The sequence below is a fragment of the Brassica napus genome, unplaced genomic scaffold (assembly GCF_020379485.1).
Source record: "Brassica napus cultivar Da-Ae unplaced genomic scaffold, Da-Ae ScsIHWf_2618;HRSCAF=3367, whole genome shotgun sequence".
Taxonomy (NCBI): Eukaryota; Viridiplantae; Streptophyta; class Magnoliopsida; order Brassicales; family Brassicaceae; genus Brassica; species Brassica napus.
Window position 1 is genome coordinate 1 of NW_026015918.1, and position 26,136 is coordinate 26,136.

The following is a 26,136-nucleotide window of genomic DNA, read 5'->3' on the forward strand; positions in this document are numbered from 1 at the left end:
GATGTTTGATTATACTAGTTTCAAACTGTTTGCATTAGACATAAGTGTAGTTGTCATTTCACAACTAAAAAACATGTCTATTTACGTTGCTTACACACGTGATTTTCTTCTTTTCAGGTGAAGTACAAGACCATGTGCTTGTGAGACAGAAGCTGGTATCAAGTCACGGGTAGTTTGTATTTCTGTTTGTATTTTCATGGAACCACGTCACGGGTTGTTTGTATGTTGCCTTATAAGTCTGTTTGTAGATAGGATGTTATGTTATTTCCTTGCTCTTCTACTTCCTTTGTACTTCCTGTACGTTCTTAAAACGATGTAATGATGTTTAGTGCAATCTATTTCTTTTGCTCTTATTTTCCTTGTACAAATGGTTATGTTCTCTTGATATGGTTCATCTAGACGAGCTTCCCACCTTCATCTCCATCAGCAGTTCCCACCATCTCGACGAGCAAGGTATATGGATCCATAGCTTAAAAAAATCTCTTCGGTAATGATAAAGATTGTCTGGTTCTGATACTTGGTTTGTTCTATAAACATTCATGTTTCTTGAGGTGGAAATGATACTTGGTACTTTGAGGTGGAAAATGATACTTTGGTTTGTTTATAAACATTTCTGTTTCTTTCATTAGCCTCTTGATGAATTCCCAAGTGTTTCGTTTGTTCAATTATCAGTTATTAAAACAATTTGATGAACCTTAGAGCAATTAAAATGATTCGAAACTTTTTATGTAAAAACCAAAGAAAGTTTATAAAAACGTCTTTAACTTATGATTAGAAATATATATATGTCTTTAACTTATGATTATGAAATATATATATGTCGACACGTCTTTAACTTATGATTATGAAATATATATATGTCGACATGGGCACAAAAGTAATACCAAAAGAAAGTTTATAAAAACGTATGTTTGTTATAATGTTTGAGGAAGGATAGCCAGATATGGCAGATGAACTCGACCGAAGACTGGATGCGGCTGTCAATGAGGCTTTTGATGAATATTTTGAAGAACATACAACAGCATTGTGGAGAATCGAACTGCAAAAAAAAAGAAAACGTGCATATGTCGAAAGAAACCGAGAAACGGGCCACAACCGTCTATGGAATGACTACTTCATGAAGATCGACATTTCCGCCTCATTTATTCAGACGCTGTTTCCGTATGAACAAGGAAGTATTCATGCGTATGTCGACACCCTCTCAGCAAATGTTCCATTCTTTCAACAAAGAAGAGATGCAGTCGGAAGGTTAGGTCTATCAACACTACAAAAGTGTACGGCAGCTATTCGTATGCTTGCTTGGTGAAAGCACATCACTTTCATGTTTAACCAATTTCACAGAAGGCGTAATCAGTTATTTGGAGATGAGTATCTAAAGACCCACTCCAGAGGATCTTCAACGATTACTCGATATTGAAGAGGTACGCGGCTTTCCGGGGATGATAGGAAGCATCGATTGTATGTATTGGGAGTGGAAGAATTGCCCAACCGCTTGGAAAGGACAGTACACACGTGGATCAGGAAAGCCGACAATTGTCTTGGAGGCTGTAGCTTCACACGATCTTGGATATGACACGCTTTTTGGTCCTCCAGGTATCTTAAAACGATATTAACGTCCTTGATCGGTCACCTATTTTTGATGACATTTACCAAGGTCGAGCTCCAAGGGTAACGTACATGGTCAACGGACACCGTATGATTTGGCTTACTACCTCACGGACGGTATATATCCAAATGTCAACATATATCCAATCTATCACACTCCCTCAAGGTTCTAAAGCAGCGTTATTTGCTAAAGTTCAGAAGCAACCCGAAAAGATGTGGAGCGTGCTTTTGGTGTATTGCAAGCTCGATTTGCGATAGTGAAAAACCCAGCTCTATCATTGGACATGGAAAAAAATAGGAAGATTATGAGAGCATGTATCATACTACACAATATGATAGTCGAAAATGAACGAGGTGGATACACTCTGTACGATACATCGGAATTTGAAGAAGGCGAGTCGAGCAGAAGTTCACATGTAGAGCATATTAACTACATGCTTTCACTTCGGTAATATGCTTGGTCTACGGAATCAGGTTCGAGATAGGCGTACACACGAAGCAGTGAAAAATGATTTATCGAAAATATTTGAAACAAGTTTGGTAATGATGAAGATGTATAATTATTATATGTTTGTTTTTAATCATTGAATAAATAAAAATTTTAAATTTAAATGTTTTACAAATTTAATAATTTTAAATTCCTAAAGACTCATATTGATTAACACCATTGGACATACATTTTAAAGTCAAATCCTTAATTATTCAAAAAACAAAAAAAAAATATATATTATATACGTAAGGACTCCAACACCATTGGAGTTACTCTTAGAGCTCAGCTGGTTTGGAGAAAAAATAAAGCAAAAATCGGACCTTTATTGTGCAACGGACTGAAAATTGATTTGATGGTAAAAGTATCTGGTGCTCTCAAAGAGGAACTTAGTGTTTCTTTCACTTCCCATTACATTAGAGACTCAAAGCAAATAGTTTTATAGTAGAGAGCATGCAAGTATAACCCCAAAGTGACTTCAAACAAGATCCAATCAAAGTTGAAGATTACAAGATAGAAGAGAGCCAGTACTCCGAGGCCTGGTTGCAAGCTCTTTATAGGTACTTGGTCATACCCCGACCTTCCACGCTCACCGTAGTGGCTTGCAAACGCTTCTTCTTTGGTCCTTTTAGCTGCTGCAGTTTCTTGTTCTCTGCAATTTTAACACCAAAAAAAGCCAGCTGAAGGACGGATTCATACGTAAAGAGCGAACACAACGGTAGTTTTGTTCACAAAATGCGACTCAGCCAAGCTTGTGCATGAGCAAGGGAGCTTGAGCATAAATGTTTAAGGTGGTATTCTTGATGGTGTTTTGTCCGATCAGTGAGAAATAGTAATTGTAAGAATGTGTTCTACCTTCACTCGACGCTGGTCCTGAGAAACCTGTTTAGCACGGGCTCTGACCTCATCTGGGTCAATCTTGGACTGAGGACGAATCAGAAAGTCCATAGAGTTGCTTCTGGTCTCATGGTCATGTTCCTGGACGAATCTCCCCTCGAACTCTGACCCGAAGTCAGACCAGATTTTCGTTGCCTGCCACATTTATCAACAAACACTCAGTATACGAAATGCAAATATCCAGATTCTAAAATGTTCTTCCATACCGGATATCTAAGTCAAAATCACCATCTCTGGACTCCATTGTCGAAGCTTGTTGACAGGTCTATGTCAAAACGAGTAGAACAAGAAGAGAAACTATGCGTCAGTATATGAATCATGAGTGAAGTCAAAAAAAAATTAAAAGGCTTGTGATTTACTTCTCACTGGTGGGCCTTCTATAGGGAGCCCTATCTTCATCAAGATTTCTCATGTCTTCAAACCTTGTGCTCTTGTTGAAAATCGGACGAGACTACAACATCAAGCACACAACAACAGTAAGCAAATGAGGTGGAATTTGATTCTCAAGGGATTGGAGCATTCGAGAAAGCTGTTTACCCATTTATCAACCAAATCCCTAGCAAGTCTTCTGTTTTGAAGTAGTTCCTCGTCGGGACTTGATAAGAACATAATGACCTACCAAAAGCAAGAAGAACAAATATAAGTACCAACTCGTCATATGCAATCAAGTGGTGTATCCTAACCTTCCCAAGCCCACTCTTTTTCAATTGTTCCTCCGATCATACTGCTCCAGGTCAATTGGAAACTGCAAGACATAATCAGGAATTTTTATAAAGAATGCTTCCATTTGGAATCTGCCACATATACCTAGAGAAAAACAGGAATCCATACATCAGTAAGAATCCTCAGAATAGCTGCACGAATGTTATACTTGGCAAGCTTCCATCAGGAAGAGGCTCAAGCCAATTCTTCAGCAGAGTTAGAACTCCATGGTCCAAGAATTCTGTTTGAAGCTGCTTCCTGGATAAAAGACGAAAACTGCAGTATTACGAAACAGAATGTCAGTAAGAAAATAAATACGATAACAGTAACTTAGTAACTTACTTCCCAAGAACATTGGTAAGAAGGGAAAGTTTCTTAAGCTTGTTGATAGCAGGCTTCCCCTGTCTATTGAGTTCTGCATCTTCCTCAGCAGTGACCTCAAGCTCAGCCATCACATTCTCAACCAAGAGAGCGATTTCCGCAGGATTTCTTTCAGCCTTCTTCTTTTTCTTTCCCATTTTGAAAGGTTATTAACCTCATCATCATCCTCACCCTCCTCTGCCTGAATTTTAATAACCAAAAGCATTACATATCACCAAACAAAAGCTAGATTCAGAGATAGAAATTGAAAGACACCTCTCATACCTGAGGATAATGAGTTGGAGACCGGTCTCCCCCATCACCTCCATACCTCTCAGAAGGATCCACACCAGTATCATCGATGAAATTGTCGTCATCCATAGTCCTAACACCTTCTTCATCATTCTACAACAGAAGAAAAACATTTAAAACAACAAAGAAAATATACAAACGCAATCTCAGAAAGATTAACCAAAGAGGTGCACCTCAGGGTTATGTGCAATAGATTCCACATCTCATCAATCTCTTCAGACTTCCTCTCACCGCGGCTTGGGAGCTTATACCTCTTCTCCTTCCCACCGCACTACTACTCCTCTCTTTCTCATTCTTCCTCTTCCTCCCAACCTTATCATCATACTCTGTACCACCTCCTCTTCCTTCCATGTACTCATCGAACACCGCATCCTCCACATCCTCGTCAATCAACTCAGGAACATCGATAGTCTGTTTATCACTAGACGCTTTCTTCACAACCGTTTCCTGGGTTGACTTTATCGTTGTCGTAAAGAGGCGTTTGTGAACCTTCGCCATCCCAGTCCCCCATATCATCGGCTAAGTTGTCTTCAAAGTCCTCAAGTGGCTCACGATCGTCTCCTCCGAAGTCATCATCCAGTCCACAACGGCTCCCCATCCACATCACGGTACCTGAAACGACAACAACAAAATTCAATTAAACGATTACGCACAATCGAATCTCGAAACAAAATCGAAGCTTTCGTCTACCCATGAAACGAATCACTTTTTTTGTAATCAAAAGAAGATAGATTTGGAAAAATCAAAGCTGGATCTCGTTAACCCTAAGCGAGGAGGAAGGGGTGTGAATTTCTTCTGCACAGCATAGTTAAATTGAAAACTGAACAAAGAAAGGAGAAGATCTTACGGATCATCCTCGAAACCCATCTCGCTTCGTTTCCAGAAAGCGATTCAACGGAGATAATCCTCGAATACTGCTGACCTTCGAGTTGTCGAGAGGAGGAAAGAAGAAAGGAATAGAGAATCGGTTCCTAATGGGAATATTCAAACGGTCTCGATTGAGGGAAGATTAACACTTTCGATCTTGCCACGTCATCGAAACTCGGAGTATGCATTCAGCTATGGACTTGGTGGGCTTGTTGTAAGAAAGTTAACATTTTAGTCAAAAGCCTCAAAAACGTTTTGATATCCCCAAACTAGGGCTCACAAAATATCTGGCAGTAAAAACCAAACTGAGCTGACCCAAAAATATACAAAAAAACTAAAATCTATATTATTATAGCTGAGTTTTTGTTCACTCCTCAGTGCGCCACGTCAGTATTTTGTGGGCTCCACTTTTAAAAAATATAAAAAGTGTCAAATCCATGGCTCAAAACGGGGTATTGTAATATAAACACCAACATTTATACCACTAAGCTAAATGATACTTTTACATTGATGGCCGAACATAATATTATTATGAAGGTCGAAACCTTTGCTTATTCGGCTTCCTCTGAGGGTCGGGCCTACAAGTGTATTATAAGTTTCATTTTTAAATTGGATTCATCACGTTATATGAAAAAAACTCAAGTTTGCAACAATTATAGTTTTCCCATATTGTAAATTGTTGTCGTTTAGCATGAGTTTGAGTTCTTTTCATCATTGTCTCAAAAAGTCTGAGTTACATAATTGCGTTGTGTGTCTGTTCGTAATCTATTTTTTCACCGGTGACTCTTCATGTCCCCATCTTAAATCGCTTGATCATAAATGTTCCTGATTTGTAACCCCCTGTAAACTCTATATATATGATTCTCATCTTTAATGAACTCAATCTGCATCTTCACAAAAAATTGAATCTAAAGATTGAATCTTAAACAATACCCACCAAGCCTATAAATATTACTGAAATTCCCAGAACATATCCTTAACTCATATGACAATTGCGGATGCGCGGTCTTTCACACTTTCCTACAACAGTACACAAAAACAAAACAAATGGACAACGCTTACTGCCACGAAATCCAATAACGAAGATCAAAGCCTAAACGAAAAAAACATTTTTCAGATTATTTTTTTCGAAAATCGGCTAAAGTGCTAAAAAAATTGGTCTAGGCCCGTCTAATCATTACTCAGATCCGGATTTGAATATTTTGGATCCTTAAGCTTAAGAAAAATTTGGCCACAAAAACTATTATTTTATGGAAAAATATTTAAAATCTTTTATTTGAAATTTGAACTCGCAACTCTAGAATACTAATGAGGACAATTTTTTTTACTCAACTTCAACTTTATATTATCCAAAAGAGTAGTACATGACTTTCAACCACATGGAATCAACCACACTTACATACAAAGTGATTTAGTATCACCCATGAACACATAGATGGATCATACGCTACCCGATCTTCTACTTTATGTAATTCTACCCAGTGAAACAAACATTTCCTACGACTCAGAAAAGACTGCCTCTCAACACCACCTAAATTCAACCACATAAAGTGAATAACACTAAACACCCGAGACTAATTAGTACTATCAGGATTAAACATTTTAACACAACATTAGTTGACATATGATGAGAGCTCAGCTTCAAACCAATGCTTCTTCACCGAGCGGTGCAATCCAACTTGACCAAGTGTCATCAAGCTTTAATGCCTCATGTGAGATCCCTGGCCCGGACCTCCAAAATTTATTTTGTTTTTAAAAGGAGAAAGCCCGTTAGACTGCAGCCCATTAAGATAAATCCTAGGGTTCTATCATTCTTTTCTTATAAAAGGAGGTGCATCCTTGTTCTTTTCTCCATCAGAGAAAATCTAGCGAAGCTCTGCAAAGATCCCGAACCGTCAAGCTGTCACCATGGAACCCTAGCCGCCGGCCACCACCTCCGACGACCACCACCTGCGCTGGCCATCCTACGCCACCATCTCGATTTTCTTCTTCATCTACCGTCTTTCGTTGTTGTTCATCAGATCTGAGAAGTAAGCCTTCGATCTCCTTATTCCCTTGCTTCTCTCCATGATTTATCATTGGGTGTGATAAATCTGGTCTCTAATACCTTTTCCTATCCGTGGTGAGCGTGAGAGTACAGATCTGTGGTGGTGATGTAGCAAACCTTCTTCTTCTTCTAGATCTGGATCTGTGACGACGAGTAAGGCCAAGGTGAGGACCCGACCGTGAACTCTTATCATATCCAACAAGCCCTCTAGGGAAGTCCCTTGTTAATAAAGTCTAGGCGTAGTGTAGACTACTATCGTTTATGTTTCTTGCTTGATGAAACTATTAGACCTAGTTGTTGGTTTTTGATGTGATAAAAGCATATAGATCTATTAGGATGTTAAAGGATAAGCGGTTGTGTGATATGAATGACTGTGATGATGAATGTGTGTGGTGAATGGATGTAACGAGATGTGTACATGGAAACGATGATGAATGTGTAAGGATGTGACACTGAGAACGGGTGTGGACGTCTGGGATGTGTGGATGGGGAACGTGGCCGCCTGATAGGATCGAGTCATGCTGAGTCTTGGCATAAGTGACTATGAGACCAGAGGACGGACAATGCCTGATTGAGCCAAAGAGGCCGTGACTGGGGTAGTTACATATGAGCTATGGATCGTAGCCCGGTTTAGGCGCCCGTAGGAAATGCAGCGAAGGGGGTTCGGGATGGCTCCCCCGAGGTCGCCCGCTAGGTCCTAAAGGTCTAGGTTGCTTGTTGTTGTTTCATGCTAGTCCTTATTAGCTTGTGGCTGTGTTGATTGTTTGTTTCTTCTGATATGAGTTAGTAGGTTCCTAGAACTTACCCTCACTACGTAATCCCATTACTCACCTCTCTTTTGTAGGTACAAACGAGGAGGTCGGAGAGTGAGAGTCTTGTGGTGTCATCTTTGGGGATTTGTTTTTCTTTTAAGTTATTTATGAATCAAAGACTATTGCTATGGTTTTATTGGAATAAAGTGAGGATTTGGATTGAATGAAGCGTTGTCGTGATCGAGTATGATCCGGAGGGACCGGGTCTTACACCTCGCTTCTTAGTCGTAGTGATGGAACTATTCAGTATTGAAAGCGAGCCTCGACAACCAGAAACACAACCGGTTCAGCAGATATGGCGTTCAATGGCATGGGTATATACCACCGACGAGACAAAGGAGTCCACCGCTAGCGCCGGGAAGTAGACACCATCACATACCGGCTACAATTTTCCTCCCACCGGTTGACAACACCAACAATTTGAAGCCTTCGCGGCGTGACTTCTTAGTTTGGCTCACCGTTGCTAGGGAAGGGAGATCCACGCCAGAGAAGGTGCCCCACTGAGACACGTGCCGTCACCGTGGAGGGATCGCTGGAGATCTACAAAGGGAAAAATCATATCTGGCGTCACACTCCAGCTCTAAAAGCCGACCTTCTTTCTCCACGCTGCTCCGTAGTCTCGTCGTTCCTCCAAGCCCTCAGAAGAAGTCACCTTGTCCCTTAAGCTTTTTGGTGAGTCATCAACGACTCAGAACAACACACATATCGACATCGAGAGAATTTGTGGAGAGAGAAGCAAAGGAAAAATAAGCTAAGGGGAGAGGATGGCACCTCCGATACCGGCTAAAATCGGCCCGGAGTAGAGATTCTTCATCAGCAGATTTCTTCTTGAAAAAAGAGTTTCTAGGGTTTTAGGATTTTTTGTGAATTATGTCTGAGATTAGAATTGATAAACTACTAATAGGGACAATTACCAATCAAGATGTAGGCGTTTATTGCAACAAAGTTGGCTTCTAAAACTTTTTGATCAAAACATGTAGTTGACTAGATTCTAATCAGGCTCGACTCTGTCAATACTCTCATATAATGCGCATGATTACCACTTAACGATTTTTTGAATATGATATTTGTTATAAATTTAGTATACTTCAATATCTTTACTTTATAATTTTTTTGGTATAAATTTATATTTAGAATAAAGAAAAAGTACAGCTATTTTAAAGGTTGAAGTTGATTCAAACTCCAAAGAATTATTAATATACTTTTTTATAGTTGTGTCTGTGATATCCGAACCCGAAGGCCCCACTAATCCTAGGAATTAATTTATTTCGAGCACTATCATGTTAATTTGTTATGTTAAAAATAGCTATCTCTAATACGAGTTATGGGTCTTGTAACACTTGGGCTACACTTGACCATTTTTATGAACCCAAACCTATTTTGTACTACTTATCTGGATGGATATGAATTGTTATCGAGTCCTCATAATATTCTCGTCTTTCCATCTTTTTAAACACTCCACATAAAAAACAGTAGTAAAAATACGGGATTAATTTCATAAATAAGAAAACAATTTGGGCTTTGAATAAAATATATCCTTGTTTTGTTCCTCCTCTTCCCCATCAGAAACACAACAAAGGTCAATCATCCTCCCCACTCCAATTTCTGCAAATTCGAAACTCACTGATTTATTTCGCATCTCTGGGTTTCCTCAGATTGCTCCAACATTACCGATCTTCTTCAGTATTTTTCTGATTCGATTAGATTCTGAGTTTCAAAACTGGATTCCATGTAGCTCTTCTCTTACCGTTTCTTAAAAGCTTTGCCTTTAGTATATAAAATATTTGAAATTTGTGTTATTAGCTCTCTCCCCATTGTTTAACGAAAGCTAAGTTTTTTGTTTGCATCCTGAGATAATAATGTGATCTTTTTTAGATCCTGGGTTAGGTCAGTGAATCTGCTTAGGAGCTACTGTTCAATGCGTCATTTGGAGATAATAACTGATTGGTGGGTTTGTTATGTTTAAACTTATAAGCAGAGCTCCTTCTCGTCTAGTGTGAACAACGTGATAATGGGTAGTAGCGAGGTGGACAAATCTGGTGAAGAGAACGAACCCAAGACCCCTCCACCACCTTCTTCTGCTCCTGTTACTTCACAGGTTGCATTTTGTTATCTATGGATGGATTCTACCAAAAGTGTTTGTTAGTGTTCATGCTTTGGTGTTTCTGTGTTTGTAGGAACCTTCTTTGCTGTGGCCACTCCTGATTGGTCTGGTTTCCAGGTCTAGAAAGAGATTCCTTGTTTCTTTGTCTGCATTTTGGGTGTTATGTGGCTCATTTTTATGTTTCTTGTTTAACAGGCTTATTCTCCTATGCCGCCGCCTCATGGTTATGTAGCATCAAGTCCCCAACCTCACCCTTATATGTGGGGTGTTCAGGTAAACTTCGAGGGCTTATGTGATATTTGCATACTTGCTTGTGTAGGTTTCATCAAGCTAAACATAAGTATTTCGTTAGGCTCTCCATAACCATTGTGCTGACTAATGAAAATGTTCTATTTTTTTTTTCTTTCTTCTTTTTTGTAGCATATGATGCCTCCTTATGGAACACCGCCTCATCCATATGGCCATGTATCCTCCAGGTGGCTTGTACGCTCACCCTTCATTACCTCCGGTACTGCTCCGCTTTTTAGATCTTTTGGTTATGTGTTCAAGTTAGTGAATGTTTATGTTATTTCTGTTAAACGTTTGTTTCCGTGCTGCAACAGGGATCTTATCCATATAGTCCCTATACAATGCCTTCTCCTAATGGAATGGCTGAAGCTTCAGTGAGTTATCCATTTTCTTAATAAGGCTCTGTGTCAATTCGAATGGGATTTTGATCGAGGAATGTCTTTGGATTCTCAGGGAAATACTGGAAGCGGTGGAAGGTGATGGTAAACAAGCTGAGGCGAAGGAGAAGTTACCAATCAAAAGATCAAAAGGAAGCTTGGGAAGTTTGAATATGATTATAGGAAAGAAGAATGAGGCTGGAAAAAACTCAGGAGCATCAGCTAATGGAGCTTGTTCTAAAAGGCATGTCACTTCATGATGTAATGTCATTGTATTATATATTTGCTGAAACTGGCAGTTTTTTGTTTGGTTTTTACAGTGCTGAGAGCGGTTCTGATGGTACAAGTGAAGGAAGTGATGCAAATTCACAAAATGTAAGTTTCTAGCAACCCGCTAAATCGTTTCAGTTGTGAGCATGATGATGTTACTGATTAGCTTTGCAAACGTTTGTAGGACTCTGGATCTAGACACAACGGGAAGGATGGTTTGTTAGTCTATCTTTAACTCAGCTCTTATGATGTGATATAGACCTAAATGTTCAAAGATGCTTACCTTCAACAGGTGAAACAGCTTCAGATTCTGCTCAGGGACCACCTCGTAATGGAAGTAATCAACCGGTGAACCAAATTGTCCCAGTCACGCCAGTGTCGGCTACAGGTGTTCCAGCTCCACAAACAAATCTAAACATGGGAATGGATTACTGGAGCGGTCATGGGACAACAGTTCCTGGAGTTGTAGTAGATGGTTCCCAATCACAAACATGGGTACAGGTCTGTGTGTAACTTATGTACCCTTTTACGGTTATTCAAGCGGCGTGTTTAATTGCTTTGTGAATTAGGACGAGAGAGAGCTAAGCGACAGAGACGGAAGAATCAAATAGGGAGTCTGCTCGTAGATCTAGGCTGCGTAAACAGGTAATACTCAAAACTGCTCTAGCATCAAAGGCCATACATATGAAATGATCTATAGCTTTTTTTTTCTTTATTTGCATGTTAAGGCGGAATGTGACGAGTTAGCGCAACGAGCAGATGTGTTGAATGGAGAAAACGCAAGTCTTAGAGCAGAATTAACAAGCTTAGAAGCCAATACGAAGAGTTTGTTGCTGAAAATAGTGCTCTCAAGGTAAAATTACAAAAAATCTCGCCTCTTTTTGTGCCAGGTCCGTAATGGATTGAAATGTTCCTCGTTGTTCTTGTAGAATCGATTTCGACAGTCCGTCACTGGAAGGTGTAAACTTGGATGTCAAGGAGCAAGAGCCGGAGACAAGCACACGTCAGGATGTTGCAGAGACACTCGTGGTTCCTACAACAACTCAGCCTGACTCGAGAACATCAGCTAACAGTTTCATGTAATTTTAGGGACCAGAGTTTGTTTTCTTAGTGTTTTGCGTATTGTGCGTTTAATTAAGCAGAGGACAAAATAGAGAGCGTCACCAGAAGAGGAGAAAACATATCATTTATAAGAGAAACCTCTAAGCAACGTTAGAGCATCATTATCCAATGGTGTATCTTAGCCTAATTGGGATTAAAAATAAAATGAAAAATATATTAATAAGAAGAACGTCTCTTAATCAAGGGAAGCAAGGTACGTCTCTTGTGGGCATGTGTCCAAAAATGAGTGGGGAGGAGAGGTTTGGTGTTTCAACGCTTTCGGCTTCTCTCCGTCTCTCTCCCGATTCCTCTCCTTTTTCGGCTTCTCTTCGCAATCGCCGTCATCTTGACTCTCCCTTACCCTATGCTCTGAAGAATGCATCGTGTCGGTCGTCTCGCTCATACTCCAGCCTGCCGCCTCCATCGTCGCCTTCGCAGGGTTCAACTCCTCGGTAATCGCCTCTCTATCCATCTTTGATCGTTTAATTTCTCACTCTTTCCTGCTGGTGATCGATATGGTCTTTGTAGTTAGGGTTTCGAGCCGGGAGTGATTGATTATTGGTACTATCAATCAATCAATCATCTTGATTATTGCCTTGTTTGTTTGAGAACTTAGTGATTGATCATGGAATGTTATGAGATGTGTGACTGAATTCAGATACTTTGTTTTTTTCAAGGCGAAAGGGAAGCTTGAGAAGTCAATTGTTGCTGATAATGATTCAGGGGAGAGCGTAGCGCGTGAAGTACGCACAAGTTCTGGAATGTTTCTTTCCAAAGACAGGTGAGTCTGTTCTGTAAAGTTTTCTAAATGACCTGTTAGAAGAAGAAGCTGTGGTTATAAATCTGGTTTTGTTTCGTGCAATCAGTTATATTTATCATGTTTTCTTTCTGAGGGTAAATCTTGATTTGTATGCATTCTATTTGGCTAGCTACTTCACCAACTGGGCAGACTAGTTCTTGTTACTAATACCCCAAATAACACTCTATAGGATGCTCTTCTTCTGCTGTTAGACAAAGTAGCTTGAATGCAAATCTGGTTATTCTATAGGTTTTCTGTGATTCTCACTGATTATTGTCGGTGCAGGATGATATAGTTGCTACTGTCGAGGCAAAACTTGCTGCTTGGACTTTTCTTCCCGAGGGTATTGTTTGAGGCATATATACATTTTTTAAATCGTTTTTACTTTCTCTCTAGTAGCAGAAAGGTAACTCATCTCTTTTCTTCTTCTTTTACCTGTTTTGTCTATCAGAAAATGGACAATCCATGCAAATACTGCACTACGAGAATGGCCAAAAATATGAACCGCATTTTGACTTCTTTCACGACCAAGTAAACAACAGCTTGGTGGTCATCGGATCGCCACTGTATTGATGTACTTGTCCAACGTCAAAAAGGGTGGAGAAACTGTGTTTCCCATGTGGAAGGTAATAATTACATATATCCCGCTCTAGCTGCCTCTCTAGCTGCCTCTGTTCTTGAAATATCGATCTGAACCTTTTGTTAGTTGATTGCACGTTTGTAATAAATCGAACCTTAGGGATATTCATCTTGTGTTTGTGGCTTCTCTTGTCTCGGTTCAGTAAACTTGCAAGTTTTACTTGTGTGGCAGATCTACAAGGCTCAGAGGAATGTGGTTCTGTGTGCGGCTGGGATCCTTCTCTACTGGTACATACATCAGCAACTATCACACGCCTCACACTTATATAGTTGAATTGACTTATATTCTCTCATATTCACTGACAGGTATTCATCACATCTGCAAGTACAACAAAGACCTTGAGCATTTGGAGGAACTAGAGAAGAGATACAAGGCAGAGTAGTAGTCTCTCCTCAGAGTCTGGTTCTGATGTTTAATATAACTTCGGCTTGTTAGTAGACCACGATTTGTCTGGATAAATCTTTGCACAGACCTTGTTTGTGTTTAATCTTGCAACTTTAACAATTTTTTTAAGACCTTTAAATAAGAAACTTGCAATGGAGTACATAAAAGTTAAAGTTTTTAACTAAGTCTCTTAACAAAATTTACTACTTAAATAATATTAAAAATTTATTAAGAGACGCTTAAGGGATCTCTAGGATAATGATGTTCTTAATATCCATAATTTAACCCAAGAGAAAAAAAAACAGATTAATCATATTGAGAACGCAATGATGTTATCATGTCAGGTCGCTTGTCGATCATACTCACTGCACTAGTTTGTAACAGCTAAGAGTCTCTCCTCTGTCCAATGGCTCTTGACTCGAACTGACCACCTCATCAGCCTCATTTGAATCCTCTTTTGTCCACACCATTTGTTCTTTTCTAATATTATACTTGTACGTGAGTATGATCAGCTTATCAAACATTAGCAACAATCAAAGTCTTATAAAAAAAATTGGGTTGGAGAATGTAAGCACAACATTGCACCACCCACTTTCCAATAAACCTCATGTTTGTTGCGTGTTTCAAGTGCAATCTCAGCACACCAAACCTTCTTTTTCGAACTAAAAGAACTTGCACACTTATCCCATAAAACATTAATCTTCCCACCATAATTTGCCAACCTAGCACAACCATATCTTGTTGGTAATTTTGGCCGTTCTTCCAGATCCTTCTAAACTGTCAAAGTTTCTGGGAGTTAACTGGCCATACTAGAGATTCATGGCATTGGAAGTCGATTCTCAAGCTTAGGCAACTTGCGAGGCCATTTATTGTATGCACGGTTCAAAATGGAAGATCAGCTAGTTTCTGGTTTGATCAATGGACACCGTTGGGAGCTCTAATTGATGCTCTAGGACCTTCAGGACCCCGTGCTCTACGGATACCTCTTCAAGCTACGGTCTCCGAGGCTACCACAGACGACTTATGGAATCTGCCAGCGCCTAGATCCGACGAAGCAGTAGCTCTCCATGCTTATCTGACAACAATTCCTGTTCCTTCAGGTACACTTGACTCAGATTTCTATTCTTGGACCATTGGGGGTGAAGTTTCAGTCTTTCTCCTCATCCAAAATATGGAACACGATCAGAGAAAGACAACCAAATCGTAATTGGTACAATGCGGTATGGTTTAAAGGCAATACGCCTAAACATGCTTTCCATATGTGGGTTGCTGTCAATGACATGCTACCACGCGCTCCAGATTAGCGGCTTGGGGAATGCTCACTCCAACCACATGTTGCTTATGTTGGAGATAAACATAAAGATAACTAGGAGTTAAGTTACACCAATCCTAATGAGTATAGGATTAGAGAAAAAAAGAAATATGTGTTCCTAATGAGTTTAGGAAATATAGTCTCTATATAAAGAGTACAAGAGGGTTGCATACCTTTGCGAGAGTTTTAGAGATGTGTGTTTTGTGTGCTTAAGCTTTGAGTGATTCTTAAGCTAATAAAGAAGAGTTCTTTATATCGAGTTCATACAATCTTTAGACTTATATTGTATCAGAGCCAAAATCCTTTGATCAAGAGTTGATCAGAATCATGGGAGACTTAGTGGTGGCAACGACCAAGAAGGAAGGAGGTTCTTCCTCCATAAAGTGTCATATGTTAACAACAACAAACTATACCGTATGGGCGATACAGATGAAGATGTTATTGAGAGTTCATAAGGTGTGGGAGGTAGTCGAGACAGAATCGACCCAAGGTGATAAGAATGATATGGCGACAGCTCTTCTTTTCCAATCGATTCCGAAGACTATGATCCTACAAGTTGGGGAACTTGATACCGCAAAGAATGTGTGGGATGCGATCAAGAACCGTCATGTAGGAGCCAGTAGAGTTCGAGAGGCGAGGCTACAAACCCTCATGACTGAGTTCGATCGGCTAAAGATGAAAGAAACCGATAAATTGATGACTTCGTGGGCAAGTTATCAGAGATTTCATCAAAATCTACCGCGCTAGGAGAAAGTATGAATGAGTCGAAACTTGTTAAGAAGTTTCTACAAGGAATACCACGCAAGAAGTTCATTCACATAGTTGCCTCTCTCGAGCAACTACTAGACTTGAATACCGCAAACTTCGAAGATGTCGTAGGTCGCTTGAAAGCATACGAGGAGCGTATAGCTACACAAGAAGAAGAAGAAACACAAGATGATCAGAGTAAGCTTATGTACAGCAACTCTGAACTCAACATCGAGACGGGGATATAGAGGACATGGTCGAGGAGGCCGGTACTATAATAGAGGAAGAGGACGAGGAAGATCATCATATTGGGAAAGTAGAGACCCCTCAAGGGTCACGTGTTACCGATGCGACAAACTAGGACACTTTGCTGCGATGTGTCCTGATAGACTACTCAAGTTACAAGAAACTATCGAGGGTAAAGACGGAGATGACACCCAAGAAGCCGAAGGACTGTGATGCATGAGATAGTTTATCTGAATGAACGAAACGTGAAGCCTAAAGAGTTCGAATCTAGTAAGGATGGAGAAAAAATATGGTACTTAGACAACGGGGCAAACAACCATATGACTGGTAATATGAGCTATTTCAATAACATGATAAAACAATCTCCGGGAAGGTCAGATTCGGAGATGACTCGAGAATAGACATCAAAGGGAAAGGATCTATTTGTTTTATCAGTCAAGACGGGAAGAAGAAGAACCTTGCCGATGTCTACTACATACCAGCGCTAAAGAGTAACATCATAAGTCTTGGCAAGCCACAGAATCAGGTTGCGATGTAAGGATGAGAGAGAACACTCTTACGGTTCATGACAAAGACGGGAACTTAGTTGTGAAAGCTTCAAGATCAAGGAAACCGCTTATACAAGTAGTAATGGAAGTCGAAGAACAAAAGTGTCTACAACTCCAAGCGCAGAGAGTTTCATCACGTTGGCATTCACGACTAGGTCATCTTGGTGTCAACGTCTTGAAAGTAATGATAGGAAAGGAACTAGTGATCGGACTTCCTGAGTTAAAAGTCGAGAAAGAGGTGTGTGAAGCATGCTTGCGTGCGAAGCAAACAAGGCAATACTTTCCGGTTTCTACCTCCTATCGTGCATCTAAATCTTTGGAACTAATACACGGTGATCTCTGCGGGACAATAACACCACCTACAGGAGGAAGAAACAAATACATATTCGTTCTGATAGACGACCATTCACGCTATATGTGGTCTATTCTTTTAAGAGAAAAAGGAGAAGCATTCGAGAGATTCAAACGGTTCAAGTCAATAGTGGAGCAAGAAAACGGTACAACAATCAAAACACTTAAGACAGACAGAGGAGGAGAGTTCACAAGCAAGGAGTTTCAAAGCTTCTGCGAGTTATCAGGAATACAACGCCACTTAACCGCTCCCTACACGCCACAACAGAACGGAGTAGTTGAAAGGCGTAACAGAACCTTGTTAGAGATGACAAGGAGTATCTTAAAGCATATGGAGGTACCAAATTATCTGTGGGGGGAAGCTGTGAGACATTTAACTTATTTGATCAATCGCATCGCAACAAAGACCTTGACACTACAAACTCCATATGAAGCTTTCAAAGGAAGAAAGCCGAATGTCACTCATCTTCGAGTATTTGGATGCGTCGCTTATGCTAAAACAAAGGCAGCAAACCTAAAGAAACTCGATAATAGGTCTTGTACTCTTGTGCACCTTGGAACTGAGCCTGGTTCTAAGGCTTACAGACTCTTTGATCCGACGCTACAGAGAGTAGTGGTAAGCAGAGACGTCATCTTTGATGAAGATCGAGCATGGGAGTGGAATAAAACCAATTGTGGTGAAGTCGAGAAGTCGGAATGTTCAAAGTTGTGCTCAAAGGATATGAGAATCAAGACATCACAGATGGATCAGGCATTGCTACAGTTAGCGAAGAAGATGACAAAGTGAAGAAGAAGACACAATCGAAGAGGATCTCGAGCAACAATCAGACGACGATGAAGAAACAGAAGCTCCTCGTCGCCGGTCAACACGAATCAGAAAAACACCTGGCTATCTTGATGACTACATCTACCTTCCTGAAGAAGAAGGAGAGCGTCTTCTGTTGCTACTAGATGAAGAACCGTGGGACTTTAATGAAGCAATGGAGGAAAAGGTATGGCGTGACGCGTGTGAGGAAGAAATCAAGTCGATCGTAAAGAACGGCACATGGGATCTGTCGACTTCCTCCAGGAGTAAAACCAATAGGTCTAAAGTGGATTTTCAAGATAAAGTAGAACGCTGATGGCAGTATCAACAAGTATAAATCGAGATTAGTGGCTAAAGGCTACATTCAACGACATGGCATTGATTTTGAGGAAGTCTTCGTGCCAGTTGCTCGGATAGAGACGGTCAGATTTCTTATTAGCCTTGCAGCCTCTAACGAATGGGAAATCCCCCATTGGATGTAAAAACAGCTTTCCTTCATGGAGACTTGAAAGAAGTTGTATATGTAAGCCAACCCGAAGGATTTGAAGTCGCAGAGCACGAAGAGAAGGTATACAAGCTTAACAAAGCTTTGTATGGTCTGAGACAAGCTCCAAGAGCATGGAATGAGAAGCTCAACAAGGTCCTTGAGAAACTCAACTTCAAAAAATGCTCAAAAGAGCCTTCCTTGTATCGCAAGACAGAGAGTGGGCATCGTTTGCTTGTTGCAGTATACGTCGACGACCTATAGGTACAGGTTCTTCAACAGCAAAAATACTTGAGTTTAAGAAGGAGATGTCAAACAACTTTGAGATGAGTGATCTCGGGTTGTTAACTTACTACCTCGGTATCAAAGTATGTCAAGAGGAGGGTGTTATAACTCTGTCGCAGGAGAGATATGCCAAGAAGATCCTATGTGAAAACAGGAATGGAGGAGTGTAATTCTGTTCAAACACCAATGGAGTTTTGTCTGAAGCTCTCGAGGGCAGAGAAGGAAGAAAGAATTGACGCCAAAGACTACCGGCGAAAGATAGGTTGCTTGCGTTACCTACTCCACACGCGTCCTGATCTTGCCTTCAGCGTCGGTTTGCTATCACGATATATGCATGATCCTAAAAACTCTCACGGCGCAGCTATAAAGCAGGTCTTGGGGTACATGAAAGGAACAACGAAGCTAGGCCTCGTCTACAAGAAAGCTAGCACGACTGAGATTAAGGTTATAGTGATTCAAGCCATAACATAGATGATGACGACGGTAGAAGCACCATAGGTCATATATTTTGCTTGAATGATTGCCCAATTACTTGGGTGTTCTCAGAAACAAGAGACTGTAGCTCTATCATCATGCGAGGCTGAGTTTATGGCTGCAACCGAAGCAGCGAAACAAGCATATGGCCTCAGGAACTTTTGGAATGATCACCGAGAAGCCGAGTCAGAAAGTAGTCATACGCCTCGACAACAAATCAGCTATAGCACTCACAAAGAATCCAGTCTTCCATGGCCGCAGCAAACACATACACAAGCACTATCACTTTATCCGAGAATGCATTGAGAACGAACAAGTTGATTTCTTCATGTCCGGGAGCAGAACACAAAGGCAGACATTCTCACCAAAGCTTTAGGAAGAAAAGGGTATAAGCAACAATATGGCATAGACTTTGATGAAGTCTTTGCACCAGTAGCCAGAATTGAAACAATTCGACTTCTTATCTGTCTAGCAGCTTCGAGAGGATGGGAAATTCATCACCTTGACGCTAAGACAGTGTTTTTTCATGGAGAGTTAAAGGAAACGGTTTATGTTACACAACCTGAAGGCAACGATTTATAGATGAAACGTCAGGGGTTTGTGGTACTTGCTCCATACACGACCAGACTTACCATACAGTATGGGTGTCTTGAGAAGGTACATGCAGTCACAAGAGAGTCACATGGAGCAGCTATGAAGCAATGCTTAAGGTATCTACAGGTACAACTACTTCTTACGGCATAATGTTTCATTGCAGCAACTCAAAACCAATGAAGATAATAGGATACAGCGACATCAGTCAATTATGTTGATCCTGGTGATGGTAGGAGCACCACCTGACATGGTTTCTACATCGGTGATAGTCCTATTACTTAGTGCTCACAAAATAAGAAACAGTGGCATTATCCTCATGTGAACCCGAGTTCATGGCCGGAACAGAAGCAGCTCGGCAAGCCATATGGATACAAGATTTGCTCATCGAAAGTTATGGGAGATACGAGTGAGAAAGTGGTTATCGGGATGATAACCAGTTGAAATTGCTTTGACAAGGAACCTGTGTTTATGTAGAACTAAATACATTCACACTCGATATCATTTCATAAGGTAATGTGTAGAGAATGAGAAATTAGAAGTAGAGCATGTTCCTGGACATGAACATAAGCTGGATATATTGACAAAGGCACTTGGAATAATCAAGTTTAAAGAGATGAGAGATCTCATTGGAGTTCAAGATGTGGTGATAGAAGACTTCAAGCTTAAGGGAGAGAATGTTGGATTAAGATGAAGGTTACTGAGCTGCAAGTTACATAATCCTACAGAGTTATGGATTAGGAATATGTTTAGGAGTCGATCTAGATATATTACCTATAGGATTACGAGTTATAAATATTTATATAAGTAGATGGAAACATGTTGCCTGACTTAGAGTTTAAAGGTGTTTTGAGTGCTTAAGGTTTGAGTATTTTCCTAAGAGATTAATAAGGAACTGTCACCTTGTTTGACGAGAACGGTCGATAAACCAGGAATGAAAGAAAAGGGGAAATTTCTAGAAAAAAAAAAAAAACTCCGGCGAACCAGCTTTCCCCCAGTCAACAAAAAAAAAAAAACAAAGAGCAATCTCTGAAAAAAAAAAAAAAAGTTAGGAGACGAGTCCTCGTCTCCTTTCATTCACTGGTTTATCGACAGTTCTCGGTTCAAAACAAAGGTGACAGTTTATTAATCTCTTAAGAAAAATAACTCAACCTTAAGCACTCAAAAAAAAACAACTTTAAACTCTAAGTCATGCAACATGTTTGCATCTACTTATTAAATATTTATAACTCGTAATCCTAATAGGTAATATATCTAGATAACTCTAAACATATTCATATTCCATAACTCTGTAGGATTATGATAAACTTGCAGCTCAAGTAACCTTCATCTTAATCCAACATTCTCTCCCTTAAGCTTGAAGTCTTCTATCAACACATCTTGAACTCCAATGAGATCTCTCATCTCTTTAAACTTGATTATTCCAAGTGCCTTGTCAATATATCCAGCTTATGTTCATGTCCAGGAACATGCTCTACTTCTAATTTCTCATTCTCTACACATTACCTTATGAAATGATATCGAGTGTGAATGTATTTAGTTCTACCATAAAACACAGGGTTCCTTGTCAAAGCAATTTCAAACTGGTTATCAATCCCGATAACCACTTTCTCACTCGTATCTCCCATAACTTCGATGAGCAAATCTTGTATCCATATGGCTTGCCGAGCTGCTTCTGTTCCGGCCATGAACTCGGGTTCACATGAGGATAATGCCACTGTTTCTTATTTTTGTGAGCACTAAGTAATAGGACTATCACCGATGTAGAAACCATGTCAGGTGGTGCTCCTACCATCACCAGGATCAACATAATGACTGATGTCGCTGTATCCTATTATCTTCATTGGTTTTGAGTTGCTGCAATGAAACATTATGCCGTAAGAAGTAGTTGTACCCTGTAGATACCTTAAGCATTGCTTCATAGCTGCTCCATGTGACTCTCTTGGTGACTGCATGTACCTTCTCAAGACACCCATACTGTATGGTAAGTCTGGTCGTGTATGGAGCAAGTACCACAAACACCTGACGTTTCATCTATAAATCGTTGCCTTCAGGTTGTGTAACATAAACCGTTTCCTTTAACTCTCCATGAAAAAACACTGTCTTAGCGTCAAGGTGATGAATTTCCCATCCTCTCGAAGCTGCTAGACAGATAAGAAGTCGAATTGTTTCAATTCTGGCTACTGGTGCAAAGACTTCATCAAAGTCTATGCCATATTGTTGCTTATACCCTTTTCTTCCTAAAGCTTTGGTGAGAATGTCTGCCTTTTGTTCTGCTCCCGGAACATGAAGAACATCAACTTGTTCGTTCTCAATGCATTCTCGGATAAAGTGATAGTGCTTGTGTATGTGTTTGCTGCGGCCATGGAAGACTGGATTCTTTGTGAGTGCTATAGCTGATTTGTTGTCGAGGCGTATGACTACTTTCTGACTCGGCTTCTCGGTGATCTATTCCAAAAGTTCCTGAGGCCATATGCTTGTTTCGCTGCTTCGGTTGCAGCCATAAACTCAGCCTCGCATGATGATAGAGCTACAGTCTCTTGTTTCTGAGAACACCAAGTAATTGGGCAATCATTCAAGCAAAATATATGACCTATGGTGCTTCTACCGTCGTCATCATCTATGTTATGGCTTGAATCACTATAACCTTTAATCTCAGTCGTGCTAGCTTTCTTGTAGACGAGGCCTAGCTTCGTTGTTCCTTTCATGTACCCCAAGACCTGCTTATAGCTGCGCCGTGAGAGTTTTTAGGATCATGCATATATCGTGATAGCAAACCGACGCTGAAGGCAAGATCAGGACGCGTGTGGAGTAGGTAACGCAAGCAACCTATCTTTCGCCGGTAGTCTTTGGCGTCAATTCTTTCTTCCTTCTCTGCCCTCGAGAGCTTCAGACAAAACTCCATTGGTGTTTGAACAGAATTACACTCCTCCATTCCTGTTTCACATAGGATCTTCTTGGCATATCTCTCCTGCGACAGAGTTATAACACCCTCCTCTTGACATACTTTGATACCGAGGTAGTAAGTTAACAACCCGAGATCACTCATCTCAAAGTTGTTTGACATCTCCTTCTTAAACTCAAGTATTTTTGCTGTTGAAGAACCTGTAACTAATAGGTCGTCGACGTATACTGCAACAAGCAAACGATGCCCACTCTCTGTCTTGCGATACAAGGAAGGCTCTTTTGAGCATTTTTTGAAGTTGAGTTTCTCAAGGACCTTGTTGAGCTTCTCATTCCATGCTCTTGGAGCTTGTCTCAGACCATACAAAGCTTTGTTAAGCTTGTATACCTTCTCTTCGTGCTCTGCGACTTCAAATCCTTCGGGTTGGCTTACATATACAACTTCTTTCAAGTCTCCATGAAGGAAAGCTGTTTTTACATCCAAATGGTGGATTTCCCATTCGTTAGAGGCTGCAAGGCTAATAAGAAATCTGACCGTCTCTATCCGAGCAACTGGCACGAAGACTTCCTCAAAATCAATGCCATGTCGTTGAATGTAGCCTTTAGCCACTAATCTCGATTTATACTTGTTGATACTGCCATCAGCGTTCTACTTTATCTTGAAAATCCACTTTAGACCTATTGGTTTTACTCCTGGAGGCAAGTCGACGAGATCCCATGTGCCGTTCTTTACGATCGACTTGATTTCTTCCTCACACGCGTCACGCCATACCTTTTCCTCCATTGCTTCATTAAAGTCCCACGGTTCTTCATCTAGTAGCAACAGAAGACGCTCTCCTTCTTCTTCAGGAAGGTAGATGTAGTCATCAAGATAGCCAGGTGTTTTTCTGATTCGTGTTGACCGGCGACGAGGAGCTTCTGTTTCTTCATCGTCGTCTGATTGTTGCTCGAGATCCTCTTCGATTGTGTCTTCTTCTTCACGTTTGTCATCTTCTTCGCTAACTGTAGCAATGCCTGATCCATCTGTGATGTCTTGATTCTCATATCCTTTGAGCACAACTTTGAACATTCCCGACTTCTCGACTTCACCACAATTGGTTTTATTCCACTCCCATGCTCGATCTTCATCAAAGATGACGTCTCTGCTTACCACTACTCTCTGTAGCGTCGGATCAAAGAGTCTGTAAGCCTTAGAACCAGGCTCAGTTCCAAGGTGCACAAGAGTACAAGACCTATTATCGAGTTTCTTTAGGTTTGCTGCCTTTGTTTTAGCATAAGCGACGCATCCAAATACTCGAAGATGAGTGACATTCGGCTTTCTTCCTTTGAAAGCTTCATATGGAGTTTGTAGTGTCAAGGTCTTTGTTGCGATGCGATTGATCAAATAAGTTAAATGTCTCACAGCTTCCCCCCACAGATAATTTGGTACCTCCATATGCTTTAAGATACTCCTTGTCATCTCTAACAAGGTTCTGTTACGCCTTTCAACTACTCCGTTCTGTTGTGGCGTGTAGGGAGCGGTTAAGTGGCGTTGTATTCCTGATAACTCGCAGAAGCTTTGAAACTCCTTGCTTGTGAACTCTCCTCCTCTGTCTGTCTTAAGTGTTTTGATTGTTGTACCGGTTTCTTGCTCCACTATTGACTTGAACCGTTTGAATCTCTCGAATGCTTCTCCTTTTTCTCTTAAAAGAATAGACCACATATAGCGTGAATGGTCGTCTATCAGAACGAATATGTATTTGTTTCTTCCTCCTGTAGGTGGTGTTATTGTCCCGCAGAGATCACCGTGTATTAGTTCCAAAGATTTAGATGCACGATAGGAGGTAGAAACCGGAAAGTATTGCCTTGTTTGCTTCGCACGCAAGCATGCTTCACACACCTCTTTCTCGACTTTTAACTCAGGAAGTCCGATCACTAGTTCCTTTCCTATCATTACTTTCAAGACGTTGACACCAAGATGACCTAGTCGTGAATGCCAACGTGATGAAACTCTCTGCGCTTGGAGTTGTAGACACTTTTGTTCTTCGACTTCCATTACTACCTTGTATAAGCGGTTCCTTGATCTTGAAGCTTTCACAACTAAGTTCCCGTCTTTGTCATGAACCGTAAGAGTGTTCTCTCTCATCCTTACATCGCAACCTGATTCTGTGGCTTGCCCAAGACTTATGATGTTACTCTTTAGCGCTGGTATGTAGTAGACATCGGCAAGGTTCTTCTTCTTCCCGTCTTGACTGATAAAACAAATAGATCCTTTCCCTTTGATGTCTATTCTCGAGTCATCTCCGAATCTGACCTTCCCGGAGATTGTTTTATCAATGTTATTGAAATAGCTCATATTACCAGTCATATGGTTGTTTGCCCCGTTGTCTAAGTACCATATTTTTTCTCCATCCTTACTAGATTCGAACTCTTTAGGCTTCACGTTTCGTTCATTCAGATAAACTATCTCATGCATCACGAGTCCTTCGGCTTCTTGGGTGTCATCTCCGTCTTTACCCTCGATAGTTTCTTGTAACTTGAGTAGTCTATCAGGACACATCGCAGCAAAGTGTCCTAGTTTGTCGCATCGGTAACACGTGACCCTTGAGGGGTCTCTACTTTCCCAATATGATGATCTTCCTCGTCCTCTTCCTCTATTATAGTACCGGCCTCCTCGACCATGTCCTCTATATCCTCCGTCTCGATGTTGAGGTTCAGAGTTGCTGTACATAAGCTTACTCTGATCATCTTGTGTTTCTTCTTCTTCTTGTGTAGCTATACGCTCCTCGTATGCTTTCAAGCGACCTACGACATCTTCGAAGTTTGCGGTATTCAAGTCTAGTAGTTGCTCGAGAGAGGCAACTATGTGAATGAACTTCTTGCGTGGTATTCCTTGTAGAAACTTCTTAACAAGTTTCGACTCATTCATACTTTCTCCTAGCGCGGTAGATTTTGATGAAATCTCTGATAACTTGCCCACGAAGTCATCAATTTTATCGGTTTCTTTCATCTTTAGCCGATCGAACTCAGTCATGAGGGTTTGTAGCCTCGCCTCTCGAACTCTACTGGCTCCTACATGACGGTTCTTGATCGCATCCCACACATTCTTTGCGGTATCAAGTTCCCCAACTTGTAGGATCATAGTCTTCGGAATCGATTGGAAAAGAAGAGCTGTCGCCATATCATTCTTATCACCTTGGGTCGATTCTGTCTCGACTACCTCCCACACCTTATGAACTCTCAATAACATCTTCATCTGTATCGCCCATACGGTATAGTTTGTTGTTGTTAACATATGACACTTTATGGAGGAAGAACCTCCTTCCTTCTTGGTCGTTGCCACCACTAAGTCTCCCAT

General features: G+C 40.7%; 3 pseudogenes; 2 read left to right on the plus strand and 1 right to left on the minus strand.

Moving 5' to 3' along the window:
• Window positions 1-2,398: 2,398 nt before the first annotated feature.
• On the minus strand, window positions 2,399-5,230 carry LOC125601603 (annotated as a pseudogene).
• A 4,823-nt stretch (window positions 5,231-10,053) lies between these two features.
• On the plus strand, window positions 10,054-12,253 carry LOC125601600 (annotated as a pseudogene).
• A 219-nt stretch (window positions 12,254-12,472) lies between these two features.
• Window positions 12,473-14,176, plus strand: LOC125601602 (annotated as a pseudogene).
• Window positions 14,177-26,136: the final 11,960 nt, after the last annotated feature.